Source organism: Pogoniulus pusillus, chromosome 38 (assembly GCF_015220805.1).
Source record: "Pogoniulus pusillus isolate bPogPus1 chromosome 38, bPogPus1.pri, whole genome shotgun sequence".
Lineage (NCBI taxonomy): Eukaryota > Metazoa > Chordata > Aves > Piciformes > Lybiidae > Pogoniulus > Pogoniulus pusillus.
The window spans coordinates 4043719-4062261 of NC_087301.1; the positions used below are offsets into that span (position 1 = coordinate 4043719).

Consider the following 18543-nt stretch of genomic DNA (forward strand, 5'->3'; position numbering starts at 1 on the left):
CTGTACCCAACAGCAACCGAGACCACAAAACAAGGCAGAGCCTTTCTCTCCACTGTGGCTGTGTGGTGACATCCAGACAACCAAACTGCCCCCAGGGACAACCAAACTGCCAAAGGTAATTCTTTGCATTGAAAGCAACACAACCTCAGCACAAATTGGAAGTTAACCTTCAGTGCTGCCTTGCAGGGGATCTGAGGTGTTTTTTCCCAGGACAGAGGGAAGCTATGGCAGAGTCAGCTCCAGGGCTAGGTGTGCTGGGCTCGTGGAAGCCAGTTTGGGATGGAATCCTTCAGCAAGGGAAAGAGACACCCACTGCATAAGCAGAGAGATAACTGGCAAGGACACAGCAGCAGGAGGAGGTGTGAAAATTAAATTGGATAAAAGGCAGGTGTTCGGGAGGAGTGGAGGCTGAGGGGAAGGGGAAGGCAGGAGAGGTAGAGTGAGCAACTAAACAGAATGGTGCCAGCATTGTTCTGCTGTCACTGGCACTTCAAAACATTTGCAAATGCTCATCTCTGCTTCTAGGAGAAGAAAAAGAAGGAGCTTTAAAGTGTGGAATCAACCCAGTCGGAGGAGAGCTGCATCCTTGCTCTGCTCCGGCCCTGCTGCAGGGGCAGGGCTCAGGCAAGCTGCACAGCCACCAGCCAGAGGTGTCCTCAGTGGGGCCGTGAAGGACAGGCAGGCTCCAAAGGGCTCAGCAGCCCTGCTGCTCCTGCCAGCCCATGCTCGGCCGCACCACACTGAAGGTATTTGACAGCAGGCTGGAGGAGGCACTTAGTGCCATGGTCCAGTTGACTGGATAGGGCTGGGGGATAGGTTGGACTGGATGAGCTTGGAGGTTTCTTCCAACCTGGTTGATTCTATGATTGAGGCAAACCATGCCAGGTTTTATCAAGCCATCAGATTGTTCCCAGGCTGCCTGCAGAGCTGAGCTGCCAAGGGTATCCTGGCTTGGATTAAAACTGCTGTGTCCCTTTGGACTCGGCTTTGGTGAGGCCACACCTCAAGTACTGTGTTCAGTTTTGGGCACTGCAATACAAGAGAGATGTGGAGGTGCTGGAGTGGGGCCAGAGGAGGGCAACAAAGCTGGAGAAGGGCCTAGAGAACAAACCTGGTCAGGAGATAGTTAGGGAGCTGGAGATGGATAGTGTGAAAAAGAGGAGGCTGAGGGCAGACCTCGATGCTGTCTACAGCTACCTGAAGGGACAATGTGGAGAGGCTGTTGCTGGGCTCTGCTCACAGGGAACTGGAGACAGAACAAAGGGGAATGGCCTCAAACTGAGGCTGGGGAGGTTTAGATTGAACATCAGGAAAAGGTTTTTCATGGAGAGAGTGGTCAGGGACTGGAATGAGCTGCCCAGAGAGGTGGTGCAGTCACCCAGCCTGGCTGTGTTCCAGGGTGGTTTGGATGTGGTGCTTGGGGCTATGGTTTGAGGTGAATTTTGCAGAGTAGGGTTCTAGGTTGGCCTTGGTGCTCCTGAGAGGCTTTGCCAACCTGCATGTTTCTGTCTGGAGCAGAGAAGGCAGCCATTGCACATTGCCAGCAGGGTGAGAGGGAAGAGGAGAGCAGACCTTTGCTGCCACCTGACTGAGGCACAATCACTCCTCCCGTGAGAAACACTTCAGATGGGGCAGCATCCGTGCTTCAGGAATAATGAACTGTGATTGCACAGGACGGTGGCCAAAACCCATCACAGCTACAGGAAGAATTTCTCAGGCAGTTTTTTGCCAAAAGAATGGCCTTCTTCCAAAAAATCATCAGGGTTTTTTTGCAATCCAGCCCCCTCACCAACAACTTTCCATATTTTCCCACAAGCTCCTCAAGTAAAGCACTCAGTTCCTATCTGCTTTATTAGGGGTGACTGGAGAAGAAGGGCAAAAAAAATAAAGCTCCTACCAAAAGGAGCAGAAGGGAAAAGAGGTCCTGAGAAGGAGGGATGTGACTTTTATTTTTCATCTCCAAAACTACAACTATTTTTCCATCAGTGGTTTTTTTTTGCCTCTTTGAAGCCTCCTCCAGCTCTCAAGGGTTTACTGAAGCCTACACAGAGCAGCAGGCAGATGGGATAATTCAGCTTCCTCTGTGTCATGTGTGCTCTCTGGCTGGGGCAGCCCCAAGGTGAGAGGAAAGCAGTCCTCCTTACCCACAGGGATAGAATCACATCATAGAATCAGTCAGGTTGGAAGAGACCTCCAAGCTCAGCCAGTCCAACCTAGCACTCAGCCCTAACCAATCAACCAGAACATGGCACTAAGTGCCTCATCCAGGCTTTGCTTGAACACCTAGACAGTAGCTGAAGAGGAGGCAGCAGTGTGCCAGGTGGTCAAGAAGGCCAATGGCATCCTGGGCTGGCTCAGGAGCAGTGTGGGCAGCAGGACAAGGGAGATTACCCTGCCCCTGTACTCAGCACTGGTCAGGCCACAGCTTGAGTGCTGTGTCCAGTTCTGGGCTCCTCCATTCAAGAGAGATGTTGAGATGCTGGAAGGTGTCCAGAGAAGGGCAGCAAAGCTGGGGAGGGACCTGGAGCACAGCCCTGTGAGGAGAGGCTGAGGGAGCTGGGAGTGTGCAGCCTGCAGAAGAGAAGGCTCAGGGCAGACTTCATTGCTGGCTACAACTACCTGAAGTAGCTGTGGCCAGGTGGGGTTGGGCTCTGCTGCCAGGCAGCCAGCAACAGAACAAGGGGACACAGCCTCAAGCTGTGCCAGGGCAGATCTAGGCTGGATGTTGTTAGGAAGTTGAACTGAATGATCTTTAAAGTCCCTTCCAGTCTAAACCACTCTTTGAGTCTATGCATCTATGAAACTGCCAGAGCAGATGGGGAGGAAGTAGACTGGCAAGCAGCAGGGACGTGCCCTGTATTTGCCTCCTCTCCCCAGTGGAATTGTTCCCGTGACCTAGAAGGCAAATGCCTCCGTGCAGGGACACAGCAGCACTTCTAGCCTGCTAACAGCAGCTCATGCTGCAGCTGATGAGACTATTCCTATATTTTTACATATGAAATTTTACTGTTTTCCCTTCTGCTTTAATAGCTTGAAGAGGTTTACTGTAAGAACTGCTCAGAACCTCTCTCCTCTGTCTGGCCCTTCTTTGCTACTGTGCTCCACCCCATCTTTTCACCCAGAAAAGATCTCTATGGTCAGACTCACATTTATTCCAGGTGCTGTCACCGACTTGCTGTGTCCTCCTTAGGGGATTTCCATTCCTTTGTTATCTCTTCAGTACTGGCAAAAGGTGCAGCAAACCACAGAACTGCAAGAGAAGACTGAGTTCAATGCAAGAGGCATCAAAGGTGCTCTGCGTGTGTGCGCTCCTGTCTCTGACAACTGCTTCCCTCCTCCCACCTAATGCTACACGACCAGACACCCTCCCCCTGCTTCAGGTGCTCTGCAGCAGAGCCTGGACAGACAGACACTTTCTTCAACTCCAGGACCAGCTGTAACTCATGCTAGCATCGGCAGGACCAAAGCAGTGCCACAAGCAGAAGCTGGCTCCAGATCAGCCATGCCTGGCTTCTGTATGAGCATGGGCAACGTTTTCCTTTGGTCTGTGTCCTCTGTCACGCAGAAAGGCAGGTCTGAAAGAGCATCTATTAATTACCCAACCATAATGAACTAAAGCAGTTTGTAGCAGAGCTGTTATGCTCAAGTCAAGAGTCTTTTTATCACACGAAGCACTGACCTGAACATTTTGGCACAGAGCACAAAAACCCAAAGGATGCAACAGTCTTCTGCTCCCAGCAACCCCTCTGCCTGTGAAAGAGCCTACAGACAAATGAGACTTCACCTGTCCACATCATCTTGGTTTTAACAGCACAGCCACCCCAAAATGCCTGGAGGCTCTTCCCATGACAGGAGAAGGAGCAGTTAGTCTAATTGGAGACAGACAGTTCGGTGTAATGCTGGGTTTGTGGCTACTGAAGCTGGAAAGGATTTCCAGACTGCTTCACAGGATCACAGGGCTTGCAAGGGACCCAAAGAGATCATCCAGTCCAAGCCCCCTGTCAGAGCAGGACCACACAATCTAGCTCAGGGCACACAGGAACACAGCCAGACAGGCCTGGAAAGGCACCACAGAAGGAGACTCCACAACCTCTCTGGGGAGCCTGTGCCAGGGCTCTGGGAGCCTTCCAGTCAAGAAGTTCCCTCTTGTGTTGAGCTGGAACCTCCTGTGCTGCAGCTTCCATCCATTGCTGCTTGTCCTATCCCAGGGAGCAGTGAGCAAAGCCTGTCCCCACACTTCTGACTCCCAGCCCTCAGATATCGATAAGCATTGATTAAATCCCCTCTCAGCCTTCTCTCCTCCAGACTAAGCAGCCCCAGGTCCCTCAGCCTCTCCTCAGCAGGCAGTGCTCCAGTCCCCTCAGTATCCTCATGGCCCTCCACATGGATCCTCTCCAGCAGATCCCTGTCCCTCTTAAACTGGGGAAGCCAAAACTGGACACAGCTTCCTTTCCCTGCTGTTTATAAGAGGTTTGCTGGGTCTCAGTTTCCAGAAGCCAAGAGATCACCATCGATAGGCATAAATTCCTCCACGAGATTAGAGCACTGGCATGGCCAGCCCTAGATCTGGTTTCTGATCAAACCAGAAGATTTGGAACAAGCTGCAAGGACAAATAGATTAACCTGTCCTCAGGGAGAATTATGCCTAACCTTTGCCTAACCAGCTGCAAAAGATTTCTATCCTTTTAAATAATAATACAATCCCCCCCCCCCCCCGACTGCATAACATTGACTTGTCTCAGCTTTGATTCTCCCATTATCCCTGTGAGCTCCCAATCTGAATGACTTTGAACTCAAGGATATCTTCTAGCAACCAGGTCTGCAGGCAGATGCTGCCTTACAGGGAAAAAAAAAAGACAAATTCATTGCTCCCATGGAAACTCAGCAGCAGCTGAGAGAACCTTGCACCAGCTGAGGCATCCTGTCCCAGCTAAAATCTTCTGCCAGGGCAAGGGAGGGACTCCACTGCTACCCACCCCAGCCTGCTTCTGCTGAGGATGTGTAACCCCTGGCACACTGGTCCAAAGCATCTCCTCATGGCAAACAGCAGCTTCAACTAATGGGAGTGGAAAGTAGGAAAAACTCTCAGTTCACCTCAAATTCATCCTCCTCAATTCATCAACTGGAATGGGTTGCCCAGGGAGGTGGTTGAGGCCCCATTGCTGGAGGTGTTTAAGGCCAGGCTGATCTCGGGTAGGGTGCCCCGTCCCAGGGCAGGGGGGTTGGAACTGGCTGACCCTTGTGGTCCCTTCCAACCCTGACTGATTCTATGATACTAACTCTCAGTTCATCCCCCCTCAATTCATCTGACCTGAGGGAGATTCTATGGTCCTGCTCTGGCCTGGAGCTGCCAAAGGCGGTTGTGGAGTCTCCTTCTCTGGAGACCTTCAAAACCTGCCTGGACCTGTTCCAGTGTGCCATGCCTGAGATAACAATGCTTTAGCAGGGAGGCTGGAGTCAATTTCTGGAGGTACCTTTCACCTCTTAATATTCTGTGGAAAAACCCCTCAAACCCCAAACTTTCAGCAATAACTTAAACTGTTCTATCCAAGGCCAGGAAACCACAATGCTGATCTTTTTCTTGCCTTTTTTCCCCTCTTCACAGAATCATAGAATCAAGCAGGTTGGAAGAGAGCTCCAAGCTCAGCCAGCCCAACCTAGCACCCAGCCCTGGCCAATCGACCAGACCATGGCACTAAGTGCCCCAGCCAGGCTTGGCTTCAACACCTCCAGCCACAGCCACTCCACCACCTCCCTGGGCAGCCCATTCCAATGCCAATCACTCTCTCTGACAACAACTTCCTCCTAACATCCAGCCTAGACCTGCCCTGGCACAGCTTGAGGCTGTGTCCCCTTCTTCTGTTGCTGCCTGCCTGGCAGCAGAGCCCAACCCCACCTGGCTACAGCCTCCCTGCAGGCAGCTGCAGGCAGCAATGAGCTCTGCCCTGAGCCTCCTCTGCTGCAGGCTGCACCCCCCCAGCTCCCTCAGCCTCTCCTCACAGGGCTCTGCTCCAGGCCCCTCAGCAGCTCTGGCGCCCTCCTGTGGACACCTTCCAGCACCTCAGCATCTCTCTGCAATGGAGGAGCCCAGAACTGGACACAGCACTCAAGGGGTGGCCTGAGCAGTGCTGAGCACAGGGGCACAAGAACCTCCCTTGTCCTGCTGCCCACACTGCTCCTCAGCCAGCCCAGGATGCCATTGGCTCTGCTGCCCACCTGGGCACACTGCTGCCTTCTCTGCAGCTCCTCTCTCCCAGCACCCCCAGCTCCCTCTCTGCCTGGCTGCTCTCAGCCACTCTGTCCCGAGCCTGTAGCACTGCTTGGGGTTGTTGTGGCCAAAGTGTAGAACCCTGCACTTGGCCTTGTTAAATCTCATCCCATTGCCCTCTGCCAATTGGCCTTCTCCCCAAGGGACGAAGACAGGACTTTTATTGCCTGCCTTTAAAAAACCCTTAAAACCAAACCCCAAACCTTTTCCAGTGCAACATCTTCAGCTAAAAAAAAAAAAAAATCAATCTCATCTCAAAGCAGGATATCTCTACAGGGAGAGGAAAAAAGGAAGCCAGCAGCACAAACCATAGGGAAGGTGCTTCTGTCGCCCTTCTATTGAAAGCTCTAATCACAATCCCATAAAGCAGTTAACTTGATTAGCCAGGTGTGATTTAGGAAAGGTTCCCCCCACTGCTTTTCCTTGTTTCTCTGTCAGGGTTTGATCTATCAAATGCTTTGCATTCCCTCTGCCAGAGTGAGGGAGTTCCAGGCAGGCAGAGGTCGTTACAAATTCCGGAGGCACCGCACGCCACTGCCTCTCCCTTCACTCAGCCTCTCCATCATCATTTTAGCCACACTAACACAATGCCAGGTTTTGGCAGTTTCTTTCCCCATATGCCCCCACTTAAGCGGTTGGTACAACTTGTCCCAGTTCCTGACTGGTAATTAAAGAAAAGGAAGAATCTGCAGATAATGAGGGAGATGTTCTCTTTGGGTACAACATCAAAATCTGTGCAGCGACCTTCTGCCCACCACACAGATCTGGTGCCCACAGCACGAGGAGGACATGGAGCTGTTGCAGTGCACAGATCTGGTGCCACAGCACAAGGAGGACACGGAGCTGTTGGAGTGCACAGATCTGGTGCCCACAGCACAAGGAGGACACGGAGCTGTTGGTGTGCACAGATCTGGTGCCCACAGCACAAGGAGGACACGGAGCTGTTGGTGTGCACAGATCTGGTGCCCACAGCACGAGGAGGACATGGAGCTGTTGGAGTGCACAGATCTGGTGCCCACAGCACGAGGAGGACATGGAGCTGTTGGAGTGCACAGATCTGGTGCCACAGCACAAGGAGGACACGGAGCTGTTGGTGTGCACAGATCTGGTGCCCACAGCACGAGGAGGACACGGAGCTGTTGGTGTGCACAGATCTGGTGCCCACAGCACAAGGAGGACACAGAGCTGTTGGAGTGCACAGATCTGGTGCCCACAGCACAAGGAGGACACGGAGCTGTTGCAGTGCACAGATCTGGTGCCCACAGCACAAGGAGGACATGGAGCTGTTGGAGTGCACAGATCTGGTGCCCACAGCACGAGGAGGACATGGAGCTGTTGCAGTGCACAGATCTGGTGCCCACAGCACAAGGAGGACATGGAGCTGTTGGAGTGCACAGATCTGGTGCCACAGCACGAGGAGGACATGGAGCTGTTGCAGTGCACAGATCTGGTGCCACAGCACAAGGAGGACACGGAGCTGTTGGTGTGCACAGATCTGGTGCCCACAGCACGAGGAGGACACGGAGCTGTTGCAGTGCACAGATCTGGTGCCCACAGCACGAGGAGGACATGGAGCTGTTGCAGTGCACAGATCTGGTGCCCACAGCACAAGGAGGACATGGAGCTGTTGCAGTGCACAGATCTGGTGCCCACAGCACAAGGAGGACATGGAGCTGTTGCAGTGCACAGATCTGGTGCCACAGCATAAGGAGGACATGGAGCTGTTGGAGTGGGTCCAGAGGAAGCCATGAAGATGATCAGAGGGCTGAAGAACTTCCCCTGTGGGGACAGACTGAAGGAGCTGAGGCTGCTCAGCCTGGAAAAGAAAAGGCTGAAGGGAGATCATACAGCAGCCTTCCAGCCTGGAGGGGGCTACAGGAGAGATGGGAGGGACTGTTTAGAAAGGCTCAGAGTGATAGGATGAGAGGGACTGAAGCTTGAAGAGGGCAGATTTAGACTGGAGATTAGGAAGAAATTCTTTCTAGAGCAAGGGTGGGGAGACATTGGCACAGGCTGCCCAGGGAGCCTGTGGATGCCCCATCCCAGGAGGTGTTCAAGGCCAGGCTGGACGAGGCCTTGAGCAACCTAGTAGGAGGTGTCCCTGCCCATGGCAGGGGGTTGGAACTGGATGATCTTGAAGGTCCCTTTCAACTCAAACCATTCTATCAATCTATGAAGTGCACACACAAGCAAGTAGCTGTACTGAAGTCTTGGCCTTCTTTCCTCTTCCTTCTCTCTCTTTTGGCTATGCTCACAGCCAGCACCAGACACCTGCATCATCTGCAGCTATCAAGATTATTAATTTTGTTTAAGTCTCATTTGTTTTAGCTGCTTCCCTGAGAGCCAGCCCCAACTTAGAGCCCTTCTGCTGACACAAGGCCTTTAAAAAACCCTGTGCCTCACTGCTGCTGTCGCCGTTTACCAATCCTGCTGTATCTGTCTGTCCAGTTAATTACTTTGTGTAGTAGTCTGTTAGCCTCTTACAAAAAAAAAAAAAAGAGATGAAAAAGGACCCAATTATCATTCTGGGCAGCTCTGTCGATTCCAGAGAGGCAGCACATCCTCAGTGCCACAAATGCCTTTGTTACTGTTGTAAGCTGACAAACAAGCAGAGAGACAGAAGTGTTCTGCAAGACTTTCTTTATTCTAGTAGGATGAGGGCAGAATTTCCATCTCCTGCTTACGTCAAGCCCTCTGTCTCACTGACACTTCCCAACACTGCCAATGGGTCTCCCCTGCTCTTACCTCTTCCCCAGCATCTCTGTCTATGCTCAGTCTCTCCCCAAGCCTTCACTCTCCTTCCCACATCCCCTAGGTCTCAGCCGCTTCCACAGGAAAAGGGACTTGGTAGTCCTGATTAGAATGCGACTGTGCCCACCGCAGTCCTGCTCTGAGCTGCCTCCTCCTCCCTCCTCACCACACACACACCAACTCCTAAGTGCACGAATGGATGCTGGTGTCATTCAGCAGAAGGAAGGCAGGGAGGGTTTTGCTCCAGCTCAGCTTCAATGAGAGCATTTTTTCTGGAACAAGGGGCTGAATTCAGCTGCTTGGTGCTGTCTGATCACAGTTTGTTGCCAGAGTAACGGAGGTACTGGAGCTGCCAGGGCCACGATTCAGAGGAGGGAAGGGGCTGCTGCCTGGCACCTTGATTGCCACCACCCTGAAGAGGGATGGGCACATGGGTGAAGGGTCCTCTAACCCCTCCACAGGGTCAGCTCAGGCCCCAATGCTCCTGTCTCTGAGTAAAGGTAGAGTTCTCCGGAGGTGCAGAATCAGCTCCCAGCATCTCCCACCAATATTCTCAAGTGACTCTGGACCCCCTGCCACTTTGCCACCCCTGCTCCGAGCACACCCATAAGACCCAGCCCAAGCTTCATGTGTCAGACCAGAGTCTCCAAGGTGACCAAATCCCTATCTCCCTCTCCCTGCAGTCCTGCAGATCATAACCAAGGTTTTCCACAGGTTTTTCCCCTCTCTGAGCGCCTGGACATGGAGCTGAACACAACTGCAGTAAGGATGCTTGACAGGTTAATGCATCAGCAACCTGTCTGAGAATGCACTTCAGTCTGAAATAAAACACAGCCATGCCTGCTGCTTCAGACAGCAAAACCTGGCCACAGGGAGCGAGCAGGCCAGCAAAGGCTGAGCACAAGTGGGTTTCTAAGACAGGGAGGACATTATCTGTGCTTTGTGCACCGAGAGCACTAACGCAGCCCTCTAAGGAGGAGAATGCAGCCTCTAACAGATCAAATAAAACACACCCTGTGATTTTTCCCTTTTAAAAGGGGAAGCACAAGTCAGAAGCTAGCCCATCACACACCTGATCCTCAGGCTCTGTAGTGTACTCCACCACTTAGCAGATCACCAGATGACCCACGGGCTCTCCTTTCCCCCTCCCCACGTTCACAGATTTGTAACTTGCTTTTTCATCTGTAACCTCCCATTCAGCTCACTCCACTGCTCCTCTTCCTAGAGGCTTTGTAGATTAAAACAGACAGTGAAAGGACACAAATAAATGCTCCCCCCACAGCCTTCTCGGCGCTCTCGTATCACAGCATTACAAAGACAAAGGGAAAACGCTCCCGAGGAAGCCAAAGCACTACAGGTTCAGTATTGCATGGCAAGAGCTCGCTGTTCCCCTACACATGCAAATGAAGAGCCCAGCAGTGCCGTAGCAGGGCTCTTGGATTTCCCTGAATAGGAAGGAGCTCTGTCTCTCTGCTGATTCCCTCGCACAGCCTCGGTGAAGTCAGGGACCCAGCCAACCCTGCCACGCACGCTGACTTGCTCCCTTGCTGCCTGCTTTGCAATTTTAATTGCTCACTTTCCTAAACAGCAAAAGATTTATCATGCTCTAGTCAGAAATGTTTAATCTTCCAAATGCTTTCAGTTTGGTTGGGTTTGGGTTTTTTATTGCTTTGGGTTTTTGGTTTTTTCTTGCTTTCCAGGCTCTGAGATTCCAGAGCTCTCATGTTTTCACCTAACCCCCATCCCAATTTACATCAAACCCATGACACTGCACACCCCGGAGAGCAGAACCAGCCTCGGTGTGCACAAGGGGAGCAGAAGTGTTCAGAGACTCACAGACTGCTAGCAGGTTAGAAGGGACCTTCAAAGATCATTTTGTGCAGCCACTCTGCAGGCAGCAGGGACATCTTCAACTGGAGCAGGCTGTCCAGGGCTGCAACAAGGCTGATCTTGACTGCCTCCAGGGATGAGGCAACCTGTCTCAGTATTCCACCACCCTCACTGTGCAGAATGTCCAGCCTAAATCTCCCGTGCTCCAGCCTCAAACCACTGCCTCTCATCCTCATCACTGCCCTGGTGAGATCCCATCTTGAGTACTGCCTTCAATGTCAAGCTCCCCAGTTTAAGAGGGACAGGGATCTGCTGGAGAGGATCCACGTGGAGGGCTAGGAGGATGATGAAGGGACTGGAGTACTGCCTGATGGGGGAGGCTGAGGGACCTGGGGCTGCTTAGTCTGGAGAAGACAGAGGATTTAATCGATGTTTATCAATATCTGAGGGCAGGGGGAGGGGGGGGACGACAACACAGGCTCTGCTCACTGCTCTCTGGGATAGGACAAGGAGCAATAGATGGAAGCTGCAGCACAGGAGGTTCCAGCTCAACACAAGAGGGAACTTCTTGATTGGAAGGGTCCCAGGGCACTGGCACAGGCTGCCCAGAGAGGTTGTGAAGTCTCCTTCTCTGGAGCCTTCCAAGGCCTGTCTGGATGTGCTCCTGTGTGACCTGAACTAGATTGTATGGTCCTGCTCTGACATGGGGGATTGGACTGGATGATCTCTTCGTGTCCCTTCCAACCCCCATCTTTCTGCCATCCTATCACTCCAAGCCCTCCCCAACCTTCCTGTAGGTCCCCTTCAGATATTGAAATGTAGCTCTAAGGTTCCCCCGGAGCCTACTCTTCTCCAGGCTGAACAACCTCAATTCTTCCAGCCTGTCTTCTCAGCACAGGTGCTCCAACCCTCTGATCATCTTTGTGGCCCTCCTCTGGACCTGCTCCAGCAGATCTGTGCCTCTCTGGAGGTCCCATAGGTGGTCAGAGTACTCCAGGTGAGCTCTCACCAGAGCAAAGGGACATAATGGATTTATTTATCTAAAGTTTGGTCCTGCTTTTGTTCTCAGGGGACACAAGACAAGATCTTTTTCCCTTTATCACCACTACCTCAATCATCCTTGGGCTGTACAAGAGCATAACTCATCTCAAGTCTCTAACATGGATACCTCCACTTGTTACCTACAGTTTGGCTCATATGACTTGCCCCAGGTTACATAGATGGTCTCTGGCAGATCTGTGAATCAAATCTATGTTTGTAGTAGCCCTGGGCAGCTACTCATGTATTATTGTCACTACCTAGTACAGGCTCCTTAGTGGTCAGAGGACTGAAAACAAGATCACAGGATCAGAGGATGTCAGGGGTTGGAAGGGACCCAAAGAGATCCTCCAGCCCAGCCCCACCCTGCCAGAGCAGGACCATACAGTCTAGCTCAGACCACAGGTATTAGATCACAGATATTAGAAAGAGCAAGACAACCCCAAATTCCCTGCTCCCAGGGATCTGATGCCCTAGAACTGGACCATGCCAAGCAGGGTTAAATTCAGCTCTTTCAGTTCAGCCTCACCCCAGGCACGGGGAGAAACTGATCTAGGGTAGGGTGTCCCTGCCCATGGCAGGGGGGCTGGAAGTAGATGATCCTTGTGGCCCCTTCCAACCCTGACTGATTCTATGATTTTTTCCACCCTCTCCCTTATCTCAGGATATTTCTCTTACATACAAGGTGAGTTGGAAGAGAATCAGCAAGGGAAGTTAAGAAGCAGAATGGTCAGTTGGAAAGCATGCAGGGTTAATGCAGCAGAGGGCAGGCAGAGACACTGCCTTATCTATGTTTGTGTCCTCTCCAGCACCAGGACAGGGCAGGGCTGCTGTGCCCCTGATGAAGAATTGCAGCAAGTGAAGAGCTCTGTTAGCCCTCCTGTCTGCCCAACAAGCTCAATCCTTCCAAGCCATTTGTCTAATCTGTTCTTCAAAATCTCCAGCGACAGATACTCTGCAAACTCCCTTAGCAATCTATTTTAGTGCTTCACTATTTTTACTGTTCAACAATGTTTCCCCATGTCCAGCCTCGATTTTTCTTGCTGCAATTTATGCTGTGTTGAGTTCATTCCGTTGCTTTGAGATTGTTTCTCTTTGATTCCTGTGGGCATGTGTTGAGTGCTGGGATGGCCACAGGTCTCCATGCTTTAATAAATCAAAGATTACAGAAGAGAATTGATAGGTCATCTCATTTCAGCTGCCCTCTGCAAGCCCAGCTCAGGAATTTGCTGTCATTGTATTGCCCATCCAAGCCCATACACATGGCACAGCTAAAGCAACAGCACAAATAGGAGCTCTGTGTATTAAGAGTCTCAAACTGGCAACTAAAATTGAAGCTGTTAGAAGCAGCCACTTCTAAAAGGCACTGGCCCGATTTCTCCTTATTCACTGGCCACAGAGAATTCAGATTTGGGCACCCAAAGAATCAGTTTCTGTTCCAGGCAAGCTAATTACCTTCAGAGATGCAAGAGTTGAAAGGTTATTCTTGTGCCTGAAGTGTGGATGTTGGAGTTCAGCCTCGAGTTCCTAACTCTGAAACATTAGCTTGTGGCCTTGGGAAACCAGAGGGAGAGTAGAGCAATGTCGTGCCCGACAGCTGGACCTAGCAACCAGCACTCTGGCCCGAGGCACCACAAACTCATTCGTAAACAAAGTAATAGACGGGGAAAAAATAGGGGCATGGTGGGAAGCAAATCAGAGAAGCTCTACGAATAACCTCAGTGTAAATGTGACAGGCACAATCTCACCTCTCTTGCTGAAGCAGAGCTGCTGAGCAGCCTCTGTGCTCTCAGCATCTCCCCATGCATTTCCTTGTTGATGTGGCCCTGTGACCCCTTCCTTCTACCCACTCAGTTCAGAAAGGGATGGGACTCTGCCCACCCGGGCTGTACTCCAGCCTCATGGCCAGAGCAGACTTTGACAGTCTGAGTGTGCTCCTGCACAGAACCCAGCTCCTTTCTGCCACCCTTAGCCCAGCAAACAAGCAGCGTGCGATGGAGGCAGCTGTCTGCCTCTCATCTGTGAGGAGGTGGCACTGCTTTGCTGATCCACTCATACCAGCCATCCAAAGGCAGACTGTGCTCCTTGCCCTTCCCCATGGCCCCTGCTAAAAGCTGGCGAGGCCTGAGCTGTGCTCCTCAAACTCGGCTGGCCCACGACACCGAGCACATCACATTGTGCGTCCTGCAACTTCATCTCCCTGGCCCCAGCGCAGCATCCCACACGAGATCACAGCGAGGACACAGAGACAACCCAGCCCACGCCCAGCTGCACCACACAGCTCATGCCATGACTCACCTGGCTCTGCTGCCCCTGCAGCCACCAACACAGTGCTGCTTGCAGCTTCGGCAGGGCCCAACCAGCTCCAAAAGAGCAATAGGGCTTTCTGCTGCACCGGAGCTTCCTCACCAGCCACAGTGGGAGCAAGAACAAGTCCCCAGCACGCACTCACATGTTCCTGCATTTGCTGCCTGTGCAGCCCTCAGCACCTCTCTATGTAATACCATCTTTGCACAAGCCTTCAGGGTTGCTCTAGCAAGTCAGCTTGTCCTGCTCATTTGCAGCAGCCTCCCAGCAACCGTCCCTGTGCGCTGCTTCAAGGGCAGGCACAATATTCACCAGCTCCCTGCAGCAGTCAGGCTCTATGCTTTTGGACAACACTGCTCCTAAACCAGCCAGTCCTGCCTTCTCCTGCCTGGCTTTCCTATGCCCAGCACTGCAAGGACCATGGAACTCAAAAGCTTATAATCTTTATAGACAGATGGGAAGAGAAACCAAGGCAGCAAACTGCCCTTCTCATTTCACGTGCCAGAGGCTTGCTTACACAGACAGAGGCTAAACGTCTCACCAGTAACTGTCTGACTGCAAATAGCTAGAATCAAAGCAAAGTCTGGGTTGGAAGGGTCCTCCAAAAGTCATCCAGTCCAACCTCCCTGCAGTCAGCAGGGACATCCACTAGACAGCTTGCTCAGAGCCTTGCCAAGCCTGACCCTGAATAAGTCCAGGGATGGGGCTTTCACTGCCTTCCCTGAGCAACCTGTTGCAGTGTTCCATAGAATCAAGCAGGTTGGAAGAGACCTTCAAGTTCATCCAGCCCAACCTAGCACCCAGCCCTGGCCAATCAATTAGACCATGACACTAACTGCCCCATCCAGGCTTTGCTTGAACACTTCCAGGTCCCTGGAGGTGTCCAGCCACAGCCACTCCACCACCTCCCTGGGCAGCCCATTCCAATGCCAATCACTCTCTCTGACAACAACTTCCTCCTAACATCCAGCCAGAACCTGCCCTGGCATAACTTAAGACTGTGTCCCCTTGTTCTGTTGCTGGTTGCTTGGCAGCAGAGCAGAACAGCCCAACTCCATCAGGCTACAACCTCCCCTCAGGTAGCTGTAGACTACCAGCACCCTCACGGCACAGAACTTGTTCCTAACATCCAATCCAAATCTCCTCTTCTCTAATTTCAAACCATCTGCCCCTCATCCTATCACTACAGAGAGAATCCAGATAGATCCTTCCATTATAACACTTTCCTCTGTCTCATTCTTCCAGACTACTTCATAACGTTGTTAAATCCTTTGTCTTGCTTCTTTGCCTCCCTTTAGTCCCTGCAACTTTCTTTTTCCTTCTTGCAGGCACTTTGCCCAAGAAGGATGGGACAGCAGCCTCTAACTAATCGCCTGAGACATTAACAACTGCTTGTGCAATTATTTGCAAGCCTTGCTCCCCTGATGAATTCCATCCTGTGCCTCTGCAGGCTGTACCCATTTGTTCCCTGCCTTTTGCTCCCAGACCCCATAAAGAACTTTTCCCTGTCATCATTAGGGCTGCTGCCTTTTCCTGTTCACTGACTAACTGCTCCCGGTGGCTCCCTCTTACTCTGTGCCTTTTAAAAATCCAAACACTTCCATCTTACTTCATTGCAGTTGCAAAACAACAACACTCCAAGTACAAAACAATCCTGAGCTCTCTTAGGCAGGACACACAACAGGAAATCAGACACAGGAGCACGTCTCGCTCTGCTAGACTAAACTGGCAGCACAGGCACACCTGGTAAAGCACACTCAGGTGCTGCCTGGTGTGGACACAGAATGGATCAGAGATCAGCTACTCCAGCCCCTCTGCCATGGGCTGGGACACCTTTCAGTTAGAATCAGCTGCTCAAGGTCTCATCCAACCTGGCCTTGAACACCTCCAGGAAGGAGGCAGCCACAACCTACCTGGGCAGCCTATTCTAGAGTCTCACCACCCTCATACTGAAGAACTTCTTCCTAAGATCTCATCTAACCCTGCTCTGCCTCAGCCTCAAACCACTCCTCCATGGCCTGTCTCTGGACACCCTCAGGACAAGTCCCTCTGCAGCCTTCTTGTAGGATCCCTTCAGCTATTGGTAGGTAGCTCTGAGGTCCCCCTGGAGTCTTCCCTTCTCCATGCTGAGCACCTCCAGCTCCCTCTGCCTGTCCTCACAGCAGAGCTGCTTCAGCCCTTGGACCATCTTTGTGGCCTCCTCTGGACTCACTCCAAGAGCTCTGTGTCCTTCTTATGCTGGGGACACCACAACATGAAGTAGAGACAGCCACACCTAGGGGATAAAAACTAAAAGGGAAACCCTCCAAACCCAAATCACAACAGCAGGTTTGATAATTCCCATCCACAGACGGCTACTTCCCCAATAATTAGAGGGTTTAGATGCTGTAACAAGGCTAACTTCACTTCCACCCACAGGGCAAAGTTCAGTGACAGAATCTGAGAGAGACTGAACAAAAATAATGTGCACTGTGCTAAACTCAACAGCTGCTCAGCCTAGTGGGAAGATCCAAGTACACAAGTCAACAGCTTCCTTTAATTAAGAAAAAGGAACCTTAATCTGCTCTCCACTGCTGCTTTTTTGTCTTTTAAGGACAGGGTGAGCACTTGAAAATTTTAACAGGAGTTAAGTAAGGGCTGGAGCACCTCCCCTATGAGGATAGGCTGAGAGAGTTGGGGCTGTTCAGCCTGGAGAAGAGAAGGCTCCAAGGAGACCTTAAAGCAGCCTTCCAGTACCTGAAGCAGCTACAAGAAAGCTGGGAGGCACTTTTGACAAAGGGCCTGAAGTGACAGGATGAGGTGGAATAGATTGAAGGCAGAGGAAGGGAGGTTTAGACTGGAGATGAGGAAGAAATTCTGCACAGTGAAGGTGGTGAGACACTCAAACAGGCTGTCCAGGTAGGCTGTGGATGCCCCTCCCCTGGTGGTGTTCCATGATTCTGTAACTCCTTTCTCCATCCCCCCAGAGCTAGCCCAGGAAGGGATGATTTAGGAGCGCTGGTGTGATGTCTCCAGTTTGAGTGGAGCAAGTTGGGGGCTCATCTTGCTGGCCAGACCAGTGCATCCCTGGTAAAGCACTGTCCCTGTGTCCTATACTGGGAGTCTCTGCCCAAGTGGGACCCATGAGGGTTGGCAGGGATGTGCTTCTTTTTCCTGGAGCAGTGGCAATAAGGTTTCCAGCTCACTTTACCTCCATTACTGGGCTGTTAATGAAAAGCTGGTAAAGAAATGAGCTCTCTTTCTGAGTAAAGAGGTGAAGGTTTTTCTCAAGTGAAAATCTGAAGCACTGATCCTGTCAGCAAGAGGAGGATGATGCCAAAGTCTGCCTGTGCTCACAGAGAAACATTTCCTTCTAGAGTCCAATAGGAACCTCCCTAGCAATAAATTGTCCCCATCACCACTTGTCTTCTCCATGGGACTTCTTGTGTAAAGGGAGTCTCCATCCTCCTGGCAGACTCCCTTTATGTACTGGTCCATAGCAGTAAGGTCTCCCTTATGCCTCCTCTTCTCAAGGCTGGACAAACCCAGCTCTCAACCTTCCCACGTGGCAGAGCTGTCAGTCCTCTGCTTGCAGGCTCCCACTGAAAGCACCAACTCCTGAGTACCAAATTTCACTGGTTAGAAAGCAAAAAGCCTTTCTTAACTCTCTGCTTGAGTCTCCACTCTGTAAAAGGGATGCAGCAAAACTCTTCATTAGTCATGGCTAGCAAACTTGAAAGGAATAAAAGGAACCAATGAGTAATGCAACACTATAAAAACATAACAACCTCAATAATGGGAAAATCAAACCCCAGCACAAAGCCTCCACGTAAACAAAGCTAGAGGAAGAGGAGTGCTTGAGCCAAGGTACGTAGCTCAAAAATTCCATCTGTATAACTGCATTTTGAGCAGTTCATCTGAAGTGCTGCTCTGCACAGCAGCTTGGAAATGGTGACTTTCTGGTCCTGACATATGCACAAGTGCAGAGACACAACTATCATCCCCAGCGCCTTGGGAATCCCTTCTAACCGTGGCCGTTGCGAGGAGCAGGTGAGGGGTAGTGGCTCTATCTAGCATATGTGACAGCTCTAAAAGATGCATTTATGGGAGCAAATGGAGCATATCAGCTGCACTGTATTAACATCAAGGGCTGCAAATGGGACTCAGACATTTGTGTTGCTTTAACTGGAAATTTGCTCGGCATACAGTCAAGGAGAAAACTGCTCTGAGTGCTACATCCAGAACAGCATCAACCGATTTTAATCTGCCATATTGCAGGAGCACAGCCTTGTCCATGCTCTGCATGCAGAGAGAAGCAAAGAGAGGCTTGCCAGTGTGCTGCCTCTCACCACACAACCACCAACTCTGCT

The 18543-nt window shown here is 51.4% G+C and overlaps 1 protein-coding gene across 1 annotated transcript in view; it reads right to left on the reverse strand.

Moving 5' to 3' along the window:
- The window catches only part of GRIK4 (glutamate ionotropic receptor kainate type subunit 4), a 262197-nt gene that overhangs the window by 227046 nt on the left and 16608 nt on the right, over positions 1 to 18543 (reverse strand). The window contains 1 exon segment of the mRNA XM_064173386.1: positions 3148 to 3250. The gene's annotated coding sequence lies outside the window, so the exon portion shown is untranslated.